The 9,100-nt window shown below is 42.1% G+C and overlaps 1 long non-coding RNA gene across 1 annotated transcript; it reads left to right on the top strand.

Annotated features, from left to right (window-relative positions):
- The first annotated feature begins 2,801 nt into the window (after positions 1-2,801).
- Positions 2,802-5,889, top strand: LOC124110886. Its single transcript, XR_006857341.2, has 3 exons — positions 2,802-2,955; positions 4,696-4,808; positions 5,351-5,889. It is a non-coding gene; the product is annotated as an uncharacterized LOC124110886 (long non-coding RNA).
- Positions 5,890-9,100: the final 3,211 nt, after the last annotated feature.

Consider the following 9,100-nt stretch of genomic DNA (forward strand, 5'->3'; position numbering starts at 1 on the left):
GACAGTAACTAGCAGTGTCTTAGTGTTAAAAGTACTGCTAACAGCTTCAGTAGCAGAGCCATTAGTGATGTCATTTGATTGTGACGTCATGGTAACAATGACGTCACAATGGTCTACAAAGCATTGTGATGCAATTTCATTGCAGCAATATCTACAATTTAGACATCGCTTGATCTCACTCAAGCGATATCTACCGTGGGAGCCAGTTTTGGATGATAGTGACAATCGTTATTGGGAGAAAAGATACAGGAAGTTCACGTGAGGATTTTGCGAACCTGTGGGAAATACCCACCTGTGCATAAAATGGGCTTGTCCGACATTGCGAGGTCGGATTCTATTGAAGGAGTCATCATTATTTAATGAGGGGAAAATATTTTTATAGCTTGTACATTTGATCATCACCCTCAAAGAGGCTGTACATGATATTGACATCTCGACCGACTGCGCCCCTGATGGCATATTGTCCCTGCAGTGTTTTATTATAAGGGTAACGCTATTTTTCAGGGCATTATCATTTGCAGAAGCCCGAGGTCTTTTGTTAACTGCCTGACGAAATTATATAACCAGGCACAGTGAAAAACAATCTGCAGCGATCAGTTACTCCAGCACCTGTTCACAATATCTGTATAATCACCTGAAAGTGATCAAACAATCAAACAACACATTGATCGTGTCGGCCTTTTGACGTCTTGAAATAACTGCATCATCCCAGTTAAAGAACTATATACAACATGGCCCATACTACATATATAACGTCATGCTGTAGAGCACAAAACAAGAGGAACGCGAGAATTACATTTCTAAGTTGTCAACGAGTCAAAACACAGAGATGTCAAGAGATGCACTACTCACCTGGTATCTCGATCCACAGTTGATAGACGATTCTCCCTGCAGTGTTTTATTATAAGGGTAACGCTATTTTTCAGGGCATTATCATTTGCAGAAGCCTTCGGTCTTTTGTTAGCTGCCAGACGAAGGAGGGCTTCTGCAAATATTATTGCCCTGAAAAATAGCGTTACCGTTATCATAGCTAAAATTGATAGAATTATCAAATAAAAAATAAAAAAAGAATATCGGTTTTGAAACATTCACTGCAATCAAGACACTACGAATGTCACAGACTCACGTTTACAAATATGGAAACGTCATAGAACTAACCAAATGACGTCACTATTAAACGTCATTTGACGTCACCTAACAACCGGCGTGATAGTGGCCCGTCGTCAAGCAATATAAGGGCATTATCAAGTTACAGTTGCCGGCTCAAATCTGATAACATGCGGGCGGTTTAATCATTATTCTATCAATTTTAGCTATAATGTTTAATATCATCCAAAATTGGCTCCCATGGGAGATATGGCTTGTGGGAGATATAGAGAATACTGCATTCATTCTCGTTAGATACCATTTTACGTAACGAGTGGGCTTTCTATCGTACCGCAGAACGTTCACGAGTTTCGTAAACATGGTATTTAACGAGAATGAGTGTGGTATGTATTTGTTAGAGTGTTTGTTACCCACGTTAAATATATATTTCTGTGTTAATATATAACAACTTTCGTTCGTTGACCGACGAAACTGAAACCGGTTTCAAAATCTGGTTGTGCGTGAATATTGATATATGCCCAAATATGGACATTGTTGACATTTCTATGCATACGCATTTACAACATGCGCCTGCAGTTATATTTGCAAACATAACAGCACCGCAGAAATTAGAAGAATTTCGTAAACTTATGGTTATTCAAGCGCCATGCTGTTCGTACGCAGGACACCAATAAGAACATTTGAAAAGTCACCTTAGCGCCGCGCTTTGAATATCGGACCAACCCTCGGTCAATCGCACTACCGGTATCCCGGCTGTGCAATCAAAATGGTTCGGTTTCCTTGATCTATCAGCTGAATTTATATCATGTCCGTACCATCTTGGAAGAGGGAAATTAGAGTGTTTGCCAAGGACATTCATGTTAACTGTACACCCTATATACTGAAGACGTGAAAATCAACAAACTCAAATCTGTTTGCATGAGAGCTTCGAACGATCGAAGGGCAAGGTCACCACCGGAATAAGAAAAGACAACCGTGATCTACTCAGCGCTTTACGCTAGAGATGGGGAATGTTAATGTTCACATTTGGGATATTTTGGGCCACACAATCAGAAATCAGGCACACTTCTACGGAGTTTTCGAATGATTTGTTTCGGAATTGTTCACTTTGAGTGATCTGGTAATGCAGGAGAGTGTAGGAGAATGATGTTGGATGATAAATAGAATCTCACCCTTGTGTCTTTTGATATCAAATATATCAACACTCGTGGAAGAAAATTTTAAACTCATCGGCGTGAGTGAGTGAGTGAATGAGTGAGCTAAAATCGTATTAGTTCCGGTTGCAAGGCATAACAAAATATGTACCCCACCATTGACAATCAAATTATGATATTATTTGTTGTTGATTAGTTTCAGACCTAAATATGAATGCGGATCTGTGCAGTGATGGACGGTGGTCACGTGATACCGGATACAAAATGGTTTCCTATCATGCCGCCATCGCCATGATTGACAGCTGACAGGACGCATATTATAGTTATTATCATCATGATGTATAAATGCCAGGCAGATACAAACACAGAGACATTAATTGTTTGACATTAAGTTTCCGCCATTATCGCAGTATGACAGGACCGAGGACGTCCGTATTTAGCCAATAGCATAAATCAGTGCTGGGATTAAATTCAATTGCAAAGTCGAACTTGCAGTTACAAATGAGTTCAGCAGCTTCGGATATTTTGCCGATCCAGTGCCGTGCTGTGACGTCACTGATGGGCGTTGTTTCGCCGGTTCCGCGTTCTCGCACCATGTGCAGTATATATATATACTAGTTTCCACACGAGGCGCCCCCTCTCCTGTTCACACTGCATGCGAGGCGACAGCTGACGGCGCCGAGTCTCAACACTGGTAGGTGGACGCTTTGAAACTTCAGTGCATGTTTTAGGTAGCAGTGTTAACAGCTGAGTTTTTTTAATTTTGTTAAAAACAACTTCAGTTGAAATTTGCAATTGTTTTTCAAAACATGACATATGACATCAGTCAACGAATGTTAGAATGACGCCGAGGCCATCTGAGTGTTTTGTGTGTTTCTCATCTTCCATCGGTGCTAAATCACAATTTCGCTTAAAAAATGTTTAACAAAAATCAAAAACAAATGTTTTTTTTATTGGAACCCATTCGTCCATCTGAATATATTACAATATCATTCTGCTCTGGATGAAATGAACAATATTCCATATTCTAATCAAACAATATTATAAACTGAAAGCGATTGTCCTTTAAGCTTTGAATAACGATACAACAACCGCTGCCCCAGGCATATAACGCGATAACGATGGCACGCGATAATGAGCACTCCCTCTGATAGTAGAAAAAATACAATACAACATGTAGCGTTCAACACGATATAACTGCCGTCATATAGCTGGAATATTGGTGAGTGCGGCGTTAAACAACAATTATAAAACAATACAAAAAAGACTTGAGGCGACACGAGGTGGGTGTCATGCATCACTTGCGGTCACTCTGGATTGACCATTGGTCGTGCATCAACTGTAGAGATGCTAGGTGAGAAGTGCATCTCTTGTGGCCTTCTCCATCTTTTGACTCGTTGACAACTTAAAAATGTAATTCACGCGTTCCTTTTGTGCACAACAGCAAAATGACATTTTATATGTTGATTGGTTGGTTGGTTGGTTGGTTGGTTGGTTAGTTGGTTGTTTAACGCCGCACTCAGCAATATTCCAGCTATATGACGGCGGTCTGTAAATAACCGAGTCTGGACCAGACAATTCAGTGATTGACATCATGAGCAACTGTCGATGGATATTAGGCGCTTTACAAATCAATTATTATTATTATTATTATTATTATTATTATTATTATGAGCATCGATATATGTAGTATGGGCCATGTTGTATATAGTTCTTTAACCGGGATGATGCATTTATTTCAAGTCGTCAAATGGCCGACACGATCAATGTGTTGATTGATTGATTGATCACTTAAAGGTGATTATAAAGATATTTTGAACAGGTGCTTGAGTAAATAGATCACTGCTGATTGTTTTTTAATGTCCCTGTCAGTCAGTCGACAGTTTCAGTTCCACAAAGATTAGTCGATCACAAACTTGCAGTCAAACAATTTTCGTTTCCATTGTGTGCAAAATTTTATGATTACTTTCTCTGAATGATCAGAAACAACTGTTCTGTATTTAGTCATGCTAGAGACTTTCCAGGGGTTTCCCTAGGAATATGGAAGTCCTCCGTCAGTGTTTAGCTCAATGTAAAATACAATCTCGTGAAAAACGTATGGACGTACAAATGTGTCCTTCATGAACGTCGCTTTCGAGTTTACGACTTCTCTTCCGAAAAAGGGGAGGTCGGGTAGCCTAGTGGTTAAAGCTTTCGCTCGTCACGCCGAAGACCCGGGTTCGATTCCCGACATGGGTACAATGTGTGAAGCCCATTTCTGGTGTCCCCCGCCGTGATATTGCTGGACTTGCTTAAAGCGGCGTAAAACCGTACTCACTCACTCACTCACTCTTCCGAAAAAAACACCGTAAATCGTTCAGCAACATTTTTTAACTAATTAGCTTGCAGAACACACCTACATTCATTTATGTATTAAATCACTATGTATTTCCAGATTTTGAAAAACAGCAACGATGCCGATGTACACAATCCTTGCACATCTCGCCGTGACGCTGCTGTTGACGCAACTCCTTACAGCGACCCCGACCTCACGTGAGCTGGTCGCAGGTACGTTGGTGTCGGATGGGGAAGGGAAAAAAATGCATCGTCATATATTACACCAACTGCAATGGTTGGTTGGTTGGTTTGTTGTTTAACGCCGCACTCAGCAATATTCCAGCTACATGACGGCGGTCTGTAAATAATCGAGTCTGGACCAGATAACCCAGTGATTGATATCATGAGCATCGATCCACGCAACTGGGATACGATGACATGCATCAACCAAGTCAGCAAGTTTGACCACCCGTTAGTCGCCTCTTACGACATGGTATTCCAACCCGTATCACGATCGGTGTTACAGATAACCAACATCAGACATTGTAGACAGCCGATCCCATTCAGTATTCTACCCAGGATTCATCACGGGGAAGTACCGCTCAGAACATCTCTGACCTCGTGACCTCTGCGGTTACGGAAAGGGGCGAGGTTTACCGATTGGGAGACGTACTTCCTGTGTGTCCTCCCCGTGTTGGTAGGATCAAATGCATTATTCAATAAGAACTATTTCATTAACGATACACAACTAATTTCATATAATTAATTTTCAGACAATGGACAGCTTGATCCGGCTCAAAACATTCCAAAGTTAAAGTTGTTTCAAAATGGCGGCGCATGGATCCGGAAACGACGTTCATATCGGCATCACAACAACTACCGCCATTACTACTGCAGAAAATGCAAGTGTTGTGGATTAAAAGAAGTCATTTCTCGGTTCTAGACTTGGAGGTTATGGAACTATGCACCGGCACTATCCATTTCTTCAGTCTGGTGCCATCAGCACACCTGGAGCGGATGACTATGCTTATATCTACTTTTTGGAAGAATCTATCCCGTGGAATGTATATGAACCCCACGTCAATAAGTATATAAAATCAAATATTTGTTTAATTTCGGATAGGTACACGCGCGTGAGTGTTCGTTTGTCACCACCAGGGACAGTTTGACTTGACACCGTCGTTGTTTGTCGTGCATGATGTCGTCACGATTACGTCGACCATGATGGCGTCGTACTTGGTCAGGTCTTAGACACACAGTGGCTTTATCGATGTCGTTGTAGACTTGGTTTTCGAAATATATTTAAAATGTTTGTTTTTTATTGTTTGTTTAATGAGGGACTTACAATATTATTTCCATGAACCCATGGGACTTCCGGTGAGAATAAAGGTCCTCAACCCTTGATTCTCGTAAGAGGTGACTAAATGGATAATTGATCAGCTTCTGGAACTTGGCTGATGCATGTCATCGTATCCCAACTGCGGGGATTGACGCAATCACTGGACTGTCTGGTCCCGACTTAATTATTTACAGAGTGTCCTTATGTAGATGGAATATTGGTGAGTGCGACGTTTCAAAACAAACATATATAATTATGCAGCCATGGAGCAGGGTACCCGGTAGTACTGGAACAGCCACATCAAAATTCAGCTGGTTTAAAAAGCATTGATATCATGGTCAATTGTTGGGAATGAATGGCCGTGTCGTGTCAGGCGCCGCGATTCGCTGTGCAGAGTTGCGTCCCATGGGCACACCAGAAACCTATGATTGTGGGTTCGAACCGCGGTTCGCCCCTATTATGTTTCTAGGTTTGTCAGCACCATACCCGTGCTCGTGGGTTTCAACGAAGAAGTAAACGTCTGAGACTTGCATCACTTCGGGCTTTCCTCCCACATGAAGCTGACACGCCGTGATATAACTGGAATACTGTTAAAAGCGTTCAAAACAACTCACAAACACATGGTCAGTTTAGCACGGTAATGCATATACGTCCAAAGTCCCTTTGGTGGCGGGGAAATCCTGTGGACCAACTGGTTGCCGAGTGTTAAGACGTGACATCGACTCATATTGCTGCCGAGGATCAGGGTACCCGGTAGTATTGGAACATGTACATCAGAATTCAGCTGGTGTGAAAGGCATTCATATTTGCCACGGTTGACATCAAGTTGGGTTGGGGTGTGTGTGTGTGTGTGTGTGTGTGTGTGTGTGTGTGTGTGTGTGTGTGTGGTCCAAGGATCCACAATTCGCTGTGCAGAGTTGCGTCCCTTGGGAGTTCTAGAATCCTATGTTCATGAGTCTTGATTTGTGAGCACCATATCCATGCTCATAGTTTAATCGAAATGGTAAGCGTCTGCGGGCTGGAATTTATCTTAACGTGACGTAATACCATTGTCACCAAATGTTAAAATTCGAACAATAGCAACATGACTTAACCAGCTGGGTCGAATTCGGTCAGCATTAAAGGAAAGTTCACTGAAGTACTCGAAACTATTCATAACATGCACCCACTTCGTGCAGGAAGCTGAGGTGATGACCCTAGCTAGTCATCCTGTCAGTCACACCAGCGCCATGTGTGAAACTCACGGTCACGTGAGAGCTTCAGTATTGATTAATCTTGACAATTATACCCCGGCAGAGGGATGTAAAGGGATATATTTAGGTTGAAATTATCAGCATGTCGGGCCGTGAAGATCCGGGTTAGAATAGATCTTGAGCAACCCATGCTTGTCGAAAAAGGCAACTAACGGGATCAGGTGGTCAGGCTCGCTGACTTGGTTGATGCATGTCATCGATCCCAATTCCGTAGATCGATGATGTGATGTTTATCACTGAATTGTCTGGTCCAGACTCGATTATTTACAGACCGCCGTCCTATAGTTGGAATATTGCTGAGTGCAGCGTTAAACAACAAACAAAGATATCTGTACATGTTTCATCTATCCTTCCGTTTCTATTCCGGAGCTGAAATATAAAAGTCTTCACCGTCCTTTCGTGAAACTTTGCACATATACTCAGCGTCATAATTGAAGGGTCACTCAGATATGTAGAGTGTCAATAGGTCTCAGTGTGTTGACAATATGATTTAAAATTTAACATTTGAAGAACATGTTAACAACTAAGGTGAAGCTACCCAAAACACACGCCTGAACGCAACCAGTGGTTCAGTCCCAAGCACGGGCAATACATGACAATTAATACTCGGTGGGGTTCGTTCCAAATGCACTTGACCGCCTCCGTGGTCTAATAGTAGAGCGTCCGCCCCGAGAGCGGAAGGTCCGGGGTTCGATCCCCTGCCGCGTCATACCAAAAGACGTTTAAAGATGGTACTTGTTGTTACCCTGTCTGGCGCTCGGCATTAAGGGGCTAAAACAAGGACTGGTCGGCTCGGAGTCAGTATACTGTGTCTGAGTGGGGTATTCATGTTAAACTGCGGCATGGTATCTCAGTGTGCTAGCACTATAAATCGGCATCAGTCCGGACTAGTACAAGCAGCCACACACACACACACACACACACATACACGTGCATGCACGTCGCTATATAAGTGCAATAATCTTGGACGCGACGTTAAACCCCATTTCACCTCACCTCCAAATGCACCTGAGCTGCACTCTTGGAAGTTGAAAATGCCACGGTTTCCTAAATAATTTTTTATCGTGTTATCTGCACGACCCTCAATAATGGCGATGAGAATATATCAATCAGGTGCACTTTGTTACTGGTGCAGAATTATTTGTTTTAAATTTTGATATTTCATGAAGAAAATTGGTATCCAACATTCAAGAATATGGCCACTGACACATTGTACTATAATCCACAAGTGTTGAAATGCAGCCTTTCGCTAGGTCATGGTATAGAATGTGCCGTTCCACCCCATAAGGGGAAATTGCGTCGAAACATTTCTTATCGAATGATTCATACTTTTATAAAATCTATTGAGGATGTAACACATATTGTAAACTTTATTCTTCAAAACTATTCGGCCTTCAGCTTTATTGTAACTGGCTAAACCTCACCTACAGTGTTATTAAAGATAAGTCATGTGCTGAAAAAGAATCATTTTGAGAAAAAAAAACACTAGATAATGGTTCAGTGTAGCCACACGTCGCAATTATTAATTACTAATTGCACATGAGTTCATTTAGTGAGTGAGTAAGTTTGGTTTTACGCCGCTTTTCGCAATGTTCAAACAATATCACGACGGGGGACGCCAGAAATGGATTCCCACATTGTACGCTTTGAGGGAATCGAACCAGGGCTTTCGGCGTGACGAACGCTTTATCCACTTGGCTAACCCAACCGCCTTTCACGTAGCTACTGGTAGTTATGTAACCACATATTGCAATAATGTCATCGACAATACTGTAACCACAAATGTCATCGTATCCCAAATGCGTAGATCCATGCTCATGATGTCAATCACTGGATTGTGTGGTCAAGACTCGATTGCCGTCATTTGGCTTGAATATTACCGCGTGACACACGCACACACACACGCACACACACACAGAAACACACACACA

The sequence above is a fragment of the Haliotis rufescens genome, unplaced genomic scaffold, assembly GCF_023055435.1.
Source record: "Haliotis rufescens isolate VD_foot unplaced genomic scaffold, xgHalRufe1.0.p SCAF_47, whole genome shotgun sequence".
Lineage (NCBI taxonomy): Eukaryota > Metazoa > Mollusca > Gastropoda > Lepetellida > Haliotidae > Haliotis > Haliotis rufescens.